Source organism: Heliangelus exortis, chromosome 16 (assembly GCF_036169615.1).
Source record: "Heliangelus exortis chromosome 16, bHelExo1.hap1, whole genome shotgun sequence".
In the NCBI taxonomy this organism is placed as follows: domain Eukaryota; kingdom Metazoa; phylum Chordata; class Aves; order Apodiformes; family Trochilidae; genus Heliangelus; species Heliangelus exortis.
This window is the reverse complement of record NC_092437.1, coordinates 8552770-8570825: the sequence shown is the minus strand read 5'-3', so window position 1 is coordinate 8570825 and position 18056 is coordinate 8552770. Positions and strand designations below refer to the sequence as shown.

Genomic DNA, 18056 nt, shown 5'->3' with positions numbered 1-18056 from the left:
TTATGTGCAGTGCTGAACTCTGTAGCTGAAGTCCTTTACTGGTAGTTTACTGCTCAAACAGCAGTGGTTAAGTGTAAGTGGCTTAGAAGAGAAAAAAACCTGAGATTTGGTGCATTATCACTGCTTGAGGATCCCTCATGAGGATCTGACTCATGGATAGACAATTCTTCCCAGTGGTAGCCTTAGGAGGCACAATTAAATTAGGGTTAGTTGCCTCTGACTGTATTTTATACAGACCAGCCATCTCCTAGGCAGTAGTCTTGTATTCTCTGATCAAAGCCAGATGAGCTCCAGAAGGACAAGGTCTAAACATCTTATTACCAGTTTGGGTCTAGTTCTAACAGATGTTAAACATCCACAAGTTCAGGTTTAGTTTGAGGTTATGAACCTTGGCCAAAGCAGACTTGCTGTGGAACAGGAAAAAACTGGAGCTGTTTTTTATCAGCTGGGGAAGCATGTAAGGCCCGTTAGAGCAGATACTTCTGGGTCACTTGTTTTGATTAAGCAAAGTCTTAGTCTCAGAGTTGAATTTTAAAAGGTTACTCATGATGACTTAGGAACCACTTCCCATTTTTTTACTGGTAATGAATGTAACTATGCAAGGTATGTTCCATGAACTTTTGAAAATGGGATAGAAGTTTAGGTACTAAAATAGTGGTAGCTTTGCCTACCCTCTGCATCTCACCTCTCACGATGAGCTACAGAGGTCTTTGGATTATAAGCAAGGTACATCTGAAACTCTTTCCTCACATGCATTCCCTGCAGGGCTGCCTCCAGCCTGACTTGAGAAATACTGAGGCTTTTCCTACTATACTGTTGAATAACAGTGTGTTAAAATACCTAAATGTGTGCAAAGGCATTTTCAAAAGGAATGAAAGAATATATATCTTTCATTTACTTATGCAGAAGGTAGATGATATACAGAGATTCAGATATTAGCCTCCATTTTGGATGTTCAGCTGTCATTTGACAGATTGAGATAAACCTTTACATACTGCAAAGTTTCAAGCAGACATGTATGCATGCTGTGATTTCTGATGCATGCACATAAGAAAGTGGGGGGTTTGTGCAAGTTGTTTATTTTGTGGGTTTTTTTACTTTTTCTCACAAAACAAGTTTTGCACGTCCTTGATGAAGGGCCCTATTTACATTTTTCTGTGGTAGATTACAGCTTTTTTTTCTCAATGAAAAGAGCACAAACTGAAGAATTATAATACTTTAAAATGAAATTAGTTTTTATTTTCAAAGAAAGATCATTAGCTTACCTTCTTAAAGACAGTAACTTCAGATAACTTCATCCATTTGCACAAGTAAAAAGAACATATTCTTAGGCAGTGACCTTCCTAAATGTGGTGTGCATCTGGCTCAATTGGCATTTCCCATACTTAGGGGATTTTTGGATAAGTGTAGAGTGGTTCAGCTTCATCTGCGTACGGAGACATCTTTTTTGGCTCTCTGCAAACAGGCTTCAAAACAGTCACATCTACAAATTATTTAACTTTCAAATGCTCATTAAATCCTTGGCTCCTTCTGCAGGCTGTGCAAGTGCCACATAAAAAATTCTGGAAGCGAGGTAGGAGGAGGAGGAAAAGGATAAAAATTGCTTTTCCTTCACGCTGCTATACCCTGCAATGCATGACTGTCTGATCATGTACTGCAGCACAGTACCTGTGCAGTACCCAGGGAGTGCTATAGCATGTAACAGCACCCCAAAATCCACTTCATTGCAGAGCTTGACTAGCAGGAAGGTTGGGCAATGCTAACAAGGAGTTCTTATTCAACTTCATAAGTTTTATTTGCAACAGGGCAGTCTGAAAGGAGGCTAGTGCCTCCTTTCACTTGTGTGCCTCACATGGCTAAAGCAAGGAGCATTAGTGTGAAGACTGCTTTAAACCACAGTTTTCACTGGCTAAATCTTTTTGTTGTTGTTGTTCCTGCTGCACAGTTTTAGCAAGAAAAGTAAGTGAAAAATTGCTGTCATAAAAGACTCATCTGCTTTCCATTATACTGACATTTAAGGATTGCACACATTAAAATGTTCCTATGTGCTACAGAGAGCGACAGAAAAAACAGGAGGTTGAAAATTTATAACAAATGGGAGATTTTGTAATTCAGCCCCCCTGAGGGTAGGTGTGGAACCAGGATTGGGAAATGATAAAGATCTCCCAGCACCTAACCCTTCCCATCCCTCCCTACATTTGCCTGTCAGGGAACTATATTGCCAGTGCATAGGAAAATATTTTCTCAAAACACCCTTAACACTCTCTCCTTCAGATGAAAAAATAAGTATTGCTATTTTCATCCCAAAGCCAATGTGTTGCACTCCTTGCAGGTGTATCCCTAAAGTCAATGATTATTGTCATCTAGCTTATCAGTGGCTTTTGGTCTGTACTGGAATGCAATTGTTAAGAAGCTTTTTCTTTGAATTAGGAAAGCCAATTTCTCCTTTCCTTCTGAGTAGTTTCCAGCCACTGGTATCTTTTAATTTCTTTCCAGTTGAAGAGCAGCATTTTTTCTGTGTGAGATTTCTAAAAATGCTGGTTGCTTTATAAGTGAGTGGCAGACAAACAGTTCTGCATTCCTCTCCATGGCAGAGCTGGAGGGAGGGGCTGTGTCTGTCTGGGTACAGGAGCATTAGAATGGAGAAAATGTGGTCTTATAAACCTGCCTTCCTAGGTATCTTGAGGTGACCCCATGATACCAAAGGGAAAGTTGAAAAATCTTGGTTTTATAGTAACATCTCATCTGTCTTGGCATTTAAACCACATAGTAGAAGTCTGGGCCTGAGAGTTTTGATTACAATTCTGAGCACTTTTCCTTCAGATCTTTTAGTTTCACATAGTTGTAAAACATCTAAACCCTATTTTTAAAAGTTAGTTATGGTCAAACTGGACTAGACTAGAGTGTAAAAGCAGCAACACTAGACTTGTCTCTTATTCTCCAGCTACCTTTTCTGTATCAACTTTATTTAGTTAAAAAATCAAACCCAGCTTTTTTCCTCTCTATGACATATTGCTCAGCCTGTTTCTTTTTAAGTCAAGGTGTGTTTGTTTTCTGTAACACTGCCAGCAGTGAACCTGGGCTGGGACTGAGCCTGGCTGGGGGTGCTGTTGCCTAGGACTGTAGAGAAAAGTTTCTTCCTCTCCTGCTAGTGTATCACCTGGCTTTCCAAATAGAGCAAAACTTTAGCTCTCTAGGTAAACCCTGTATTTTACCTTAAAAGGGAAAAACTAGAAAGAGACACTAACAGGTTTGCAGCCTGCACTGTGTTTTCTGACCTTTAGAAATCTTTAGCATCAGTCTTAGCTTTGTATTGAATCCTGGTCTTTGGTGTTTGGCAGTTACCCATCTTCAGGTTGCAAAAAGGATGTGTTTATAGCTTTGTAGCAAAGAGCAAAATAGCTAAAACCCCACAGTTGTAAGAAAATATTTGAGCTGCTCATAGTTTCTATCTGCTTTTCAGAGCTGAACACCTTCATGCATTGTAGGGCACATTCCAGTAAAGAAATTCTTAGGCTTTCTGAAGACAGTCACTCAGACCCATGAAATTCTACATCCAAAGGTTGAAGGGAGCTGATTAATCATCTAAGCGACTTTAAATAACTTACAGTACAAAGTAGAAGTTAGGCAGAGTTCTTCACAGCAGTATCAAATATCCAGTCTGTGGGTGAACTTTTGCATCTGCAATTGATGATGTTCCAGTTTATCACTCCATACAAATGATGAGTTCAGACATGTACAACTGGATTTATGGCTCTGAAAGCCTTAACAGTGAGTAATGGGAGGAAGTGCAGAAGGGGGAATGAAGATGCTCACAGGGAATAAAAGTGAAAGGAATGAATGCTTTCACTGAAATACATATTGTTGCCCTTTGTGTCTTGCTGATGCATTAATGATCAATACCAGCTTCTTCCTTGCAGTATATATTGCTCCATGCTGTTGCCTGTTGCATTGCTTGCTCTGGTTTTTGAGGCTGCACAACAGGAGCTCCTGACAAGGGCACAGGGAACCAGAATCAAAATTTGTCCATAAGATGAGTTATGGCAATCTAGAAGAGTGTGAACAGCAAGCTATAACTTTTTAACAGTAAAAAGGAAAAGACATCAAATTCCTGTTTTATTAAAGCATTTATTGCATGCCTCTCATTACACACAGTTTGTTGGCTTCAGTGGATCCCTGTGTTTAATATTTTAAGCACATCCCTAACTTGGATGCATCTGGGCACGGTGAGGCAAGAAGTGAAACTATCTGGGGAGCATCTTTACTGTAATTAGTCTTTATAAACAACATAATAAGACCTCATATCAGACAGGAAAAAAGCATATTGTTATGTATGCTACCAAAAAAATATTGTTTTCCTGGCTGGGATGAGTCTAGGTAAAACTTGGTATGTAGGTTAGTGTTTAAACTGCCCAGAAGATACAGGGTGCCAGTTCCAAGTCTGGGACTAATATAATGAATTAATGCAGTGCAAGCCTGATGTGGGATGAGAGGTGTAGATTTAAGTTATTTTGTGCTTGAAGAGGTATTCAGTGAAGGAAGTGCTACTTTAACCATTTGGCAGACTGTGCTAGTAGGGTTTTGCAGGTTTAATGAGTTTTTCTAGCAAGAATGTTCTCAAAACCATTTTTTTTCCTGAACCCTGACTTCTCTCTATAAGACTCTCCCTCTGGGGACTGTCAGAGGGAAAATGAGGAGCTGTCCTGGCACTCATTAATGAAACACTATGGCACTTTTGTGAGTGGGGTCATTTACAATTCCCCTGTTCTGCAGGTTCATTTGTTGCCCAGAACTTCAGCTCCTGAGCTGTGAGGGCGTTTGCTTCCCAACAAAGCAGGATGTTTTGGAAATTATTTCTGTTTTTTTTTTTCCCTACCAGCAGTGCCTGCTGCATTAGTGCAGTGGATATTGGTTATTCTAACGGAGGTAGTTATGGAGGCAGGAGAGATTCTCTTCTGGTCTTTTTGCTAAAATAGGTTCAGCTTGTATCCCTGTCTTTACAGGGCTCAATAGTGGCAACCTAATGTAGCTTGTATATAAACCTCAAATATATATGGAAATAATACTCTAAAACATATGGACATCAGCTTTCAGGGTTTCTGACACAGAATGGCATGGAATAAACAATAGTGACGTACTCCACAAAAATGTATTTTTAGTGTTTTGTTTTTTTTTTTAATCCACACCATCAAGGTTAAAAAATAATTGTTCTGGGAAAACTATCCTCTGTTAAAGAATTGAGGGTACCTTAAGGTTTCACAGTAAGCATAGTCCTACCGCTATTTAAATACTAATTGCTAAGATTTCTTGCAGAACTGTAAATGTTAAAGGCCAAATCTGTCCTGTCTCATACCATGCGAGTCTCATTAACTCTGATCAGAACCTGACCTAATAAAATGTCTTTTGACCCGTGATTCCTAACCACAGCTTTTAAGACTATTAACTTGGCTCACCATTCTGATTTGATCTTAAACAGGAACCATATTCCTTTGAAAAGGATTTATTGCATCCATTTGAATCAATAAAGCTGTTAAAAGAACAGTGGGAAAGAAAACTGAAAATACAATATGAGGGAAATCAATGAGAAAAGATCATAAATTTTATAGAAAAAAAAAATAGGATGCAAAATAGCCAAAATATTAGCCAAGAGCTCTGTTCTAGTGAAGAGATTGATAGGGTATTTAATCAAAGCAGCTGAAAATCTCCTGCAAGACATAGATCACAGATCTGAGAGGAGGCAGTGAGGGGAAGGAAATCTTTTGACAGCTTCTGAATGCTTTTAAGTGCTTTGTATGGTAACAGTCTCACTGCTTAAAATATTTACAAAATGTAATACCAAAGGTCTGAGAACAGAGGCTCCCCCAGCAGACAGACACTTCTTCTTTTGGCTCCTGTCTCACCAGTGAAAGAGGTTGCAGTCTCCAGTGTCACTGCCTCTCAGTGCCATCCCTGTCCCCATCCCTCTTTGCTGAGCCCTGGGCAAAAGACTCCTGTGGAGCTTCAGCCTGTTGAGCTTGTGGCTCTGAAGGGAAGGTCTGGGCTTACCTGGGTGCCTCTGTCCAGGGCACACAGATGGCTTAGGCTGGGGACGAGTGAGAGGGAAAAGAAAAAATAGGAGTGGGAGGAAAAACACTCCTAGGAGACAGTGACAGGCAGCTCGGATGTGTCTACACAGAGGCATAATCGTGGTCAGAGGTACAACCTAAAGAGGTGGACAGCTGGTTTAGTAATGCCAGTCTGGGACTTGCCTTTAGCTCTGCTGCTGACAACTACATGGACAAATTGTTTCACCTCACAGTGAAATTTTTCTACTCATTGAAAATGTTAGTAAGAATTGTGATTAGTGTGTGAAGTTGATTAACTTTGGATAAAAAGCCTCATATAGGAGCAGCGAAACAATACTATTTTTTAATTAATAGTTACATCCCATAGTGATCACTTGCATCAGTTGTTACTAGCAGCCCCATGGACCCAAAGTCCTTTTCCATTTGAATGTCTGCTCTGCAAGGTTCTGCTGTAATGAGGCAAATCTTGGCAACTTGCTGCACACCCCTGCCAAATTCCAGCTCACAGGCATGAGGCACCAAACAGTATAAAATCTCCAAGATTTGGTTCAGTAATAAAGTTTTGCAGTTCCCTAGCCCCGTGCATCCAGAGGTTCCACAGTGTTTGAATGTTTGGGTTTGAAAACTCTCTGGATTAGGTTAAAGTCATCTTGATTTTTCTTAGTTTATAATTCTGAGTAGGCTGCAGGGGCAGGGAACAGTGAGTAGACTGTGTGCAGAGCCTGGCTGGCAGCAGTGTCCTCTTCATTAGGAGAAGAGGGATGTGTAATGGCTCTGAGTACTTAACTTCAATTAACTGATTAGCTGGAGGTAAAATCCTAGCAAACAAAAAGCTGTTTGATGTTTCAAAGGCTGCCAGGTGTCTTCTATTTAGAACACAGGCTGTCTTAAGGCTGTTTTGGTGTAGTTTTGGGGATTGCCAAGGAAGAATTCCTGCATTCAGCCTATCCAGGGCACCAAATGCTCTGGGTCATGTCCAGAGAAGCTGCTGAACTAGAAGTGACAGCAGATCTGTGGGGCCCAGATTCCCACCTTGCTAGTGGCTGGGTACATAACTCAATGGAGCTCAAAGAGCCTTCCCATCTGTTTAGAAGAAAAAAAGTTGGAAAAGAAAACAAGTCCACTTGGGTTTTGTGCCTGGCTATGCCACAGATCTTTTGTTTGACTCCAGATGGGATTATTGGTGTTTTGGAATATAAAGTGTTAAATTAAAGCAATTAAAGCTGCAAAAATCATAATTCTGATAATTTAAAAAAAAAAACCAAAACAACCTGAGACTGTCACTCCACAATGTTGCCATCCTGTGCAGCTGTTTTGCAGTTCAAAATGCCCCTATGCACACCTTTGTACTCACCTGGACTATTAGTAAAATGCTCATTTTGGTGCATACTTAGAGGTAGACTATGCAACTACTTTGGCAAAGGCATTATTAGGATAGGAATAAATTGTCTTTAAAGACAAATATCACATCTGGTAAGAGCATGGGTTGTGAGCTTCTGGAGATCCACAGTATGGAATTAGTGTACTGTAAGCAAAAGATAATTTTTGCAGTATTAATTTCACCTGAGAGATAACTGACCAAATCCAGGTGTTTCTGACAGGTTTTTGTCTCTGTTTTGTCTCTCTAGTTTATTTTCATTTCCCCCCCATTTTTCCTACCAGGCTAAACTGTGTTGTTTGTACAGAAAGTATCTTTACTGCTGTCAGTGCCTGCTGTGTGCAGGATGGGGGCACCTGCAGCCTGCTGGGCACATCTTTGCTCCATCCCTGCTTTCTTAGTGAGCTAAAATAAAGCTGCCTCCTGTCATCAGAGCAAGGCTTCCCAAGGTGTGAGCTCTCAAAGAGGCAGCAAGGAAAGACAACAGCTAATTCCTGTGGATGGTGGTTCTTCCACAGCTGACTCCTGTGGATGGAGTCAGAAAGTGTCAGACAGCAGACTGTGCAGGGTGGTCCTGTGTGTGAAAAGGGGGGGAATAATGGAAATAATGGTTTTTCCACGCAGCATGTTTCCATGGGCATGGGCAGAGCTGGACTCAGGCATTCCTGCACAGCCCCTGGTGGGACCATCTCCCTGCTCCCTTCCTGCAGTGCTCACACAGACTGACACACACACAAGCAATGGCCCAAAATCCTCTGGACATCTACAGCTCTCTCTGAGGCTTCTATTAAATGACTGAATGAAGAAATATAAAAAGAATGGAAATAGGTAGAAATGTGCCAATTTATGCATTTAGAGCTCCCCCCAGCATTTTGGGGGGTTTTATTATTCTTTGCCCCACCTCCTTGAGCAACTCCTGGTTGTAATGACTCATTAGTAGTTCAAATGCATGGTTAATTCTTCAAGTAGAATGGCCTCACAGTTAGTTTTTAAGTGCAGTATACTGGTTCATCCTTATTTAACCACCCATCTCACAATTCTTGATCTCTGAAGGTTGAGATTTTGATACTAAGTGTGATTATAAACCCTTGGTTTTATGAAGTCTTGAAAGCTCTGAAGTATTTGTTGCTATAATGTTCATTGCATCAAGATATACAGCTTCCTAAAAGCCAATGACAAAATATGTGCTTGCAAATGGTAATTAGAGGCACAATTTTATTTTATGAGCCACATGAACTGGAATGTTTGTGCTTACACCAACCCCTGAGTCACTGAGCAGCACAGGGTTGGTGATAACCTCTGATCAATCCCAGCCAGGCTGTGAGCCAGTGGCAACCTGGGGCTGGAAGCTCCAGATGTGATTTCCAGCTGGCTCAGCCATGTGGGGGCCCAGGGATTTCTCCTTGGAGTCTGTTATTCCTAGGGGGAAGGCAAAGCAGTCCATTGACTGTGTACAGGTCTGGAGTCCTTTGTGTTTTTATGCTCCCAAATAAAATATTTTCTTCAAGTATGGATATTATTTAGATGATTTTAAGCCAGAGAAAAGAGTTCTCCTGTTTTTTTTTTTTTTTTGTTTTCTCTAATCTGCCTCACAAATGAGAAATTCTGGAGAGTACAGTCCTTAAAGATTGGCTCACTTCTGACAGCTAAGAATGTGGCTTGACCAGTTCTTTCAAAACTGGTTCTTACATAAAGCTTTTCATAAAATTTTATATCTAGATTTTTTTTTCCATGAATCCTAGTAATAGGTTTTATAGAGTTGCATTTTAATTTTTAGCACTAATTAATCTGGTATAGAGTAGCGAAGGCATGGATAACAATATTAATTAACATAATAAAAATAGATTCATGACTAAATCTGAAGAAACAGAACCCCAGCCTCCCTGCAGACATGGGTATTAATGAGATTTCTGTTGTTTCTCTCAGAGGGTGGGCACTTTCTCCCACCCCACTTAATCTCTGCAAGTGCCCAAGTTAGTTTACTTTGTTGCATTAGGGCCACAGTCAGAAACTGGTAAATACAGTGAAATATTGTGAGAAGCAGGAATTTCTGACCTGACAGTGACTGGGACAAGCCTGCAATCTTAATGGGATATTTTTTTCTTGAGGTGGTCAAACTCGAGGTCCTCAACTTACTGGGGGAATTTAAATATATGCAAGTAGACAAAGGGGAGCATCTGAGTTAGGGAGATTCTGCCACACCAGCTGCTGACCTGTTTGCTCAAATAAATAGGACCAAGTGTCTTGAGGGCAAATTAAACAGTAGCTCAAGTTAGCAACTCATGTGAACAATTACTGGGTATCTGGTGCTCTGTTTTTTCCTAATGTCTCATAGTTTTCTATTACACTTTTCCCTCACTTGATTTTAGCAGGCAGAACAGAGACAAGTTGCAGCCTCTCACAGTGATGGTGGGCATAACATCTCAATGTGGGGCTGCCCAGAGCCTTTGTCCAGGGAAAGAAAGTGTTCTTGGACTGAAAATTCAGAAAACCAGTGTAGCATACATTTCTGTGTCTGTGTCCTGCTTAGGGAAGCAGAGAAGGTTAATTTGCAATTCCTTCTGTTAATGACTTGTGATCCTGCAGCAAACTCAATTTGTATCCATAATGAAACCTTACAATGTTAGTGGCAGTTAATATCAGTGTAATTAATAATTCTATTTATATCATCAAGAGACAGTCACTAATTATGCAGAAGGATTGATACCTAACAGCAGATTAACCTCCTCTCACTAGGCAACGGCTTGAACTTGTTTTCACACAAGTAACTCATTAAAGGAGATGCTCAGGAGTCTGGACATGGTGTGAGAGCAGCTGAAAGTTGGTCATCAGCAATGTGCAGCATCTTGAGGTGGGCAAATGCTTAGGGCCAAGGTTCATAATTGAATTTAAAGTTAGGCATCTAAATAAAAATCTCTTGTGCCTCTCAAAGGAGAGCTGGTTTTCAGATGTAAATCAGTATATGACCAGCACATTTGTATCTCATAGAATCATAGAAAAAAATTTAAATAGTTCTTTCTGTTTGAGTTTCTCTGGAGCTGGATCACTCTTCAGTTCTGTCAAATGTAAGGTTGTAGGAAATGATGGGTACCATGGTAAAGAAAAAATGCAATTTATAAAACCAGAAAAGGTTCATTCATTCTCAGCATATATATTTCTCTTGATGAGGTGGTCTCCACATGAGTGAAGTGTGTGTGAACTTTTTTTCTCTTTTATTGTAATTTCAATACTACTTTATGATTCTTTCTTAAAGTAGCCTCAGATATTTTAACTTGTTAAATTCCTTCTCTCTGTTTTTTAATATCAGGTCCTTTCTATCAGATGAATGGAGACCTGGTAGGATGATGAAGCAAGAAATATTGTTCAAATAAAGGCTGATCCACAGTAAGGATAATACCTTTTTCAAACTATCTGAAGCTCTTTGGTTTTTCTTAGTGCTACTTTAACTCTGACTTCTGAGAAATTCTGAAGTATAAGATGTCTTTGTTAAAATTCATTACTTGCTTCCCTTTGTTTAAAGAAGGAGAAATAAGGGTCTGAATCAGAGACTGCTGATGAGTTACATGGGAAGGTCAGAATTGATAGCAGCTATAAAGAAGAACAAAACCACTTTAAAACCTCATCCCTTTCTGGTAATAAATAAAGAACATGATCTCAATTATTTTTCTCTCCTATGGACTTGTTTCAAGCAAAGACTTTTTGCTATATGCAGTTTCTTTGCTGAAAACAATGTCCATTGGTGATAAAAAGCAGTTCTTCCTTTGGGTAAGCTTTAATCCATGAATTCTGACAACCCAGCAATCAAGACTTGTTTCTTTATCCAAAGGCTTACAGTTTATACTGCACAAAGGGTTGTACATGTGCAGTGCAGAGCTAGAGCAGTGTCTCACCCATTTGCTATATAAAAATGATCTCGTGGCAAGAAGACAACAGGGTTGCCAATGACAAGTTGGAAATCTGTCAAAATGCCTGCTGAACTGGCTTTTGCTGGAAGCTGGCTTTCTAAAGACTTCAGGTAATTTACACTCTTGAAGTTCCTGCCAGTGAAACTTAGAGGTCTCAGATATTCCAGCCCTGACAGACAGCTGGGCCTTGCCTCAATCTTTCTAGCAGCCAGCAGTGTTTATGAAAAGGTACCTGGCTCTGGGTAGATTGTCCTGGTGGAGGCAGGACCTCCTGCAACCTGCCACAGCTTCATTACTGCTATTGTGGAGACATCTGCTACTGCCAGATCAGTGCTCTGCAGATAATGGCCTTGTAAAAAGGCAGAGCTGTAGGTGACATTCCCATTGTATCCCTTCTGGTACTGCATGTTCTCTTATTATTTTTTCTTTTTTACTGATCTTATCAAATGTTATGATAACACAACTGTTCTCTGGCTCTGCAGCTTTGTTGGGAGGAGGGGGAAGTGGGAGAAGAGAAAAGCTGTCCTTAAAGTTGAGAGATTGAATTGTAGAATAAAGGGATATAATGTCCAGATACTCACACTGGGGCTCTTCAACAGCCAGCAGACAATCCCATTACAGGGGCACAGCTGGAGTGAAAACACTACAGGCCAGATTCAGCCTTGATACAACCAGAAGCAACAAATTGTTGCCTGATACCCAGAGCCTCCCTAGACCTTTTGAGAGGATAACAGTCCCTGACTGCCACATTGACCTCTACCTGGCTTCATGGAGTACAGGTTGTCCCACAATGACACAACTCCTAGGCACAGCCCAGAGCTTCAGTTTCTTCCCAAGGATGGGTGGTAGCTCAGGGCTCCACTGCAAGGCAGAACCTGACAGTCTTGCTGCTGCCTCTGCTCTGCAGAAGCCTCGTCCAGGAGAGCTTGATTTGATTTGATATGATTTGATTTGAGAGTTTCAGTTTTCAAGGAAAATTGACTACTCTTTTGTAGCTGGAAAGAAACATGTATGCAGTGTGACTACTCTGCAGTGCAGGTTCAGACTCTTGCTGCTCTTCATCCTGACAGACTGAGCTTAGAGTTGTTCAGAGATACAGACACAATTTCAAGGAATATAAATGTCAAGCTGTGCAGCCTTCTATTCAGAAAATAAAGACATATATGAGTTCCAGTCTGCTTATTGAATTAGAAAAACAATACTGCTCAAACTTCCTTTACTTCTTTAATGTTTTCTATTCACATCTTGGAGCATCATTCATCTCTCATCTCAGGCCTTAGTTTCATCTCCTGGGCAGCCAGCAGACAACATTTAATCCTTCTTCACCTCCCTGTAGATGAGGATATTGGCCCTGCAGCAAGGAAGGCTCTCACAGCCAGGCTGTGCTGCCTGATAGATGAACTTAGGCAGGAATTACCTGAGGCTTCCTATAATAAGTGGATGGTTTTTTTTTTAAAGAAAAGGTGAGTTTCCAGATGATGGAGAAACATTTGCATTTCCAGTTCCCAGCCTTGCAAGGCCTGAACATCATGTTTTGGGTTTGAGGCTGTGCTAGTTTTAGCTGGACATCAGCTTTCCTCTGCCACCCATCTTCTTTCCAAAGAATGACCCCAGCACCTTCATGAGGTCCAGGAAGGGCATGGAATGTGCCAGCTAATGCTGCCAGCAAAGGGCACGATGTTGGGGTTTATTTTCTGGGAGCTCATCCATGGTGCTGGTGAGTTGAGGACTGGTTGAAGATCTCTGTACTCAACAGAAAGATTCAGGTGACCCTGGTGGGTACAGGTCCAGCCCAATCTCATTAAAGGTCAACAAGAAAAAACCACTTGCTCATTCCTGCAGGCAAGAACAAGTCTCACTCCCCAAATAATTAACCTGGCTGTGTAAGAGGAAAAGGACATGCAGAATAAACAGCTAAGCTTTGATAGCAGGTATGACATTTGAGCCTACAATTAATGAGCTTCCAGTGCACAGAAAACCCATCTTTTGTCACTGAAGATTTGACTTCAAATTATTGGTCTTTCTGAAGAAGCCCATGGATTCCCCCAGTGACCAGAATGCACTGAATAAGAGCCTGCTTTTTCCACGAGGGAGGAAAAGCACTGCAGACTTCTATACAAATTAATTTTTCATGTAAAAGCCCTAGAACAACAAGTCTTCATGCGTATAGAAATAATTAGTGAAGTTATAAGTTGGCTGGTTTCTTTTTAATTGACTGTATGTATGTACTGACTTTGAAGACAACGCCAAACTTTGCTGCTAAATCAACCGAGCTGACTTTCCCTCTTGTGATGGTTTCCATGTGCCGAGTTTATTGACAAGGTTTTTCTGACTAATGGAAGGAAAAGGCTCCCCTCTTGTGGCTGCGATGGAAAAGGACATTTTCTGCACTGTGCACTTTCTTAGTTATAGAGAACTGCAAATAAGATATGAAATTTCAGTCATTTTCCCTTTCACCACTTCTGGTGTGCTGTGCGGTGTTCTAAATGCATCTTCAGTAGCTGCTGTGTTTGCTTTGGGGTAAGAGGAAATATTTTGGGGGAACTGATTTAGGTTATTTAATTGATAACTAAAAGTCACAATCTCTATCAGCAGTCAGAAACATTAGATTTGAAGAATTTAAAGCTGTTCTGCATTTGTACTTTTAAAAAATCTTAGTAAATGCTGGTTTTTAGGTGTTTGATTTATTTTTCTCTATGTCTACTCTTGGAAGGAGGACCATATAGATAAACATTTAAACTGCTCTCAGAATGGATTCATTCAGATTATAATTTTTTCTATTTTTACTACATTATAAATTTATAGGATGGCCGAATTTATTTCCATTTGGTATGAAACAGCTTTTGAATAAACCTGAAATTTAATTTAAAAGTAACAAAAGTATCAGCTTAAATTGATAATTAGAAGCTGTCTTTGAAATACTTTGAATGCATCAGAAAGAAAAACAGTAAATCTGCACAAGCTTGTCTGACAATTAAAATGAATCTATTTTTCTCATAGTCAGTAAACTGAAGCACTTGTTTGTTGTCTGTGTCTGCCAGAGTTTGGAGCTAACAGGACACAGCCTCTTGCACCTCATTTGTATGTAGAAATTGGAAGAAGACAACAAAATTTCTTCCTTTTTCAATGTCTATCTGGTTTCTCAATGTTGGATGACCTCAATGAACACAGGTATGGAAACTCAAATACACTGATTTTTCTTTTTCTGTGTTTCTAAGTAGAACATATTTACTCATTCAGCTGGCAAGCTTCTGGGAGAATAACTTTTTTTAGGCCACTTGCTTCACTTTCTTTACATTATCAGCAGCAAAGATGTGCTCTCTGAATAGTATATAAATAATTTATATAAAATTATATCTTAAATTTATACCTCAACACGTTATAATTTCAGATTTTAATTTATTTTCTTAATGAAACACACACATTAAATAATACACTTTTTGCCTTTATTCTGTGTTTTGTCTATTGTAGAGACACTTAAGTTCCAGGAAATAATTTGATCCTGGGATATGAACTGGATCTACTAGAAAACACTAAAAGTGTTCAAGGCTATGATCTTGGACAACTCTCAAAAGGAAATATAGAAAAACACAGCTCAGGAAAAAAGCAGCCTGAAATTAGAACTGTTGTTAATACAAATATAATAGATTTAGATTTTAGTTTTAACTGTGGTACTATTTTTATAAAATGAAGAAGCTAAAATAGGAAGTCTTTTATGTCATGAAAATTCAAGTGTAAACAATACCTTTTTGATTTCTGAAGTAAATTTTTCTATTGAGGAAGACTCACGATTAGAACTAAAACCTGTAATTTTCCCTTTGTTGATTAGATCTATTTTAAAAAAACTTAAAGTGGACGGAAATGGAGATGATTTATGAGTTAGGGCAAGAACAGAAGTTGTCACACCACTTGTGTAAGTATCAGTTCTTTTCCTACCTGATGAGAACATGAGTTGATCTGCTTTTGTGTCCTGTCTTTGGTACCTGTCTGCATGTGTGCACCATTTTGTACCATCAGTATCATCTGGAATTTCATTGCTGTCTTTCTGGAGCTGAGTTAACTTCACAGGGCAGTGCTACTGTGCAACTGAGCATTTCTTTTAATTTCCAAAACAGAAAAAATCTGCAGCTTTTGGAGCTGTAAATACCCACAAATTGATATGATGTCTTTGTCTGCATGCATCATGCATGTCTTTAGCTACACAGGGCTTCTCAGGAGATACAACCACGATGTAGCCAACTATTTATTCTTCCCTCTGATAAGCAAATAGATTATAGAGAAAGCAGTTTCAGTCTCTGCTGCCTGTGGACTCTCAGACTGAGCTGAGCAAACTTTCCAGGAGGAGTGAAGGACACTTGAGGGCTCTGTGCAGTTTGCAGTTTACCACTGAGAGCTGCAAAATTAATCCTCTGCCATCCAGATTAAGAGCTTTTCAGATCCTTTACAGTTTGGTTTGGTTTGTGTTTTTTTTTTAAGCAGCAACTTGTAGAGTTCTCTAATCACCACTGAAAATAGAAAACAGCAGCCTTTGATGATGTGAGAGGTTAAAATGAGGTCTGTGCTCTTTACTTGCTCTGTGCAGGGAAGAGCTCATACACAGACCAGCCCTGCAGAGCAGATAGATCCCTCCCCACCCATTCCTGTTGCTCAGCATCTGCTTCAAAAGCTTTTTTTTTTTTTTTTTTTTTTTTGCTTTTTTTTTTCCCCAGTAAGCTAATGTATTTAAAACTTCCAGCCTGGAAGTTTGGTCTATACCACTTCCATCAGTTAGTGGATTTTGAAGAAACTTCCAGACAATTAACATGCAAGGGTGCAGGAGGTGATGGCTACAGGAGATGATGGCAGCTGCACGATGACCTTTATCCATCTCCATCGTGTCCTGCCCACATGTTGCTCTCACTTTGACCCAGTGGTGCTGCTCCCAGCACACATCAGGCCTTTGCTTGAGCTGTGTTAGCCAAAATCTGAGCATGAATTGGGAGAATGGACACTGAGGTGCCTGTGGCTGCACTGAAGCTGCTGCCTGGGACCCCAGGGAGGCCTCAGAGTGTTTCGTGGAGTTCAGCTTTGTATTTGCCTCTCAATACTTTACAAAGGGTAAAATTTGTGCATCTCATTATTGTGCCATAAGATAAAGAGAGCTCCTCTGGGTGAAATGAACCTCAGAAATGCATGCCTCTTTTCTGCTCTACATTTAAGCAATAATAATTTATGGATGCAATTAGGCTCTGGTTTGCAAGAATGATGAATATTCGCATTTTAAATTACTGAGAAATATTAAAAATGTATGACAGATTTATTTGTTCCAGCTCTGAGGATTATGGGTGAAACCTTTCCTGAAATGTGATGAGCTTTCTCAGCATCATTCAAGTGCTGAACTAGGAAAAAATGGTGTTCAGCCTGATGCAGGGCTGCACCTTCCAGGCAGACCTGGGTGCACTGCCCTGCAGTCCATGGGCCCCTTCCAAGATTAACAGTGACAAAATGGTAGCACTGTGGGTTTTAGAGTCCCTGTAACAACTCATGTCATTACCACAGCTGGTATCCAAGTAATTTTCTAGTACGTGTATTTTTAGGAGCTGGATTTTTTAAAAGTGATGTTAGGGATAATTTTTTTCCTCATGAATTCCCTCTATTTCTTACTTTACTGCTAACTTCAGAATTTGTATATTTGAGCTGGAAGGATTTGGAAACTCCTTTTGCATTTCACTTTTAATTTCTACATTTTGCTCTGGACTACACTGCAAAAATGAAAACAGATGATCAGCAGTCTTGCTGCCCTTAACAAGGTGTTTAATTTACAAATTTTAAGTTGCCTACAGAGCTTTACACTGTAGGGAAAGTATGTTGCCTTTTTTAAAATCTCCTCCTAATTACTTTGTTTTGCTTTGCTAGTACAAGTGTACAGTATTTTTTTTTTTTTTTTTGTGTTGTAGCAATTTTTACATGGGACCAAACCAAGATTTTACCATGTAAATGACCAGTCAAGACCAAACTAATATCATCAGCTGAACACTGGTCTGTTGGAGAGTCCATCATATTTGTGCATATTTGTGTTGGGGTTTGTTTTCTGTGCTTTTTTGTTGATGTCAATACAAGATCGGGCTCAAGGATCTGAGAAACAGAGATAGAAACATCTCCTGTAGTCTGTTGTTCTGTAGGGATTAGCATTTTTCATGCAGAGTTTTGGGCAGAGCTCACATTGAGGTCACAGTATCTAGCATGCTAAATTACCAACTAGTATCCTGGGGTCAGCCAGGATATAAGTGTTTATGTCATGATGCAGTCAGGTTTCTTTGGATTGGATTTGGTTTCCAGTAGTTACTTATGTACATATGAAAGGAAAACAAACATTTCTGCCTTGCAGCTCATCAGCTGGGCAGTACAGAATCAGCACCCCGGGAACTCTGAGCCTACTATTTATGAAGCAAATTTAGGTCACACTATCTAGAACCCAGAATTTATAAATTTTAAATGTCTTGGACTAAAAAATTGACAGTGATGAAAATCACCTTATCTGCAATTTGAAAAGAGAAAAAAAAGGCCCCCTCCCAGGTCGTCCCCCCCCCCATTTTCTGTGCTTATTGTACATGGAGCTGAGATTCTTGGTAAATTTAAGAAACTTTCAAAATTTTACTGGCTTTGTCCATCGTAAGAACCGCTTTTTTTTGGAACAGTAACTTCTTCACACTACAGCAGCTTGACTTG

General features: G+C 39.9%; 1 long non-coding RNA gene across 2 annotated transcripts in view; it reads left to right on the top strand.

The window, feature by feature from the left end:
- Positions 1–18056, top strand: part of LOC139803674 (uncharacterized) — a 112790-nt gene that overhangs the window by 65094 nt on the left and 29640 nt on the right. Inside the window, exons 3-4 of one of the 2 annotated variants that reach the window (XR_011729106.1) lie at positions 10751–10827; positions 14392–14519. This is a non-coding gene — a long non-coding RNA (uncharacterized lncRNA). Of the gene's footprint in view, positions 1–10750; positions 10828–14391; positions 14520–15186; positions 15262–18056 lie in introns of those variants that run through there. The other variant, XR_011729107.1, reaches the window with a different exon arrangement.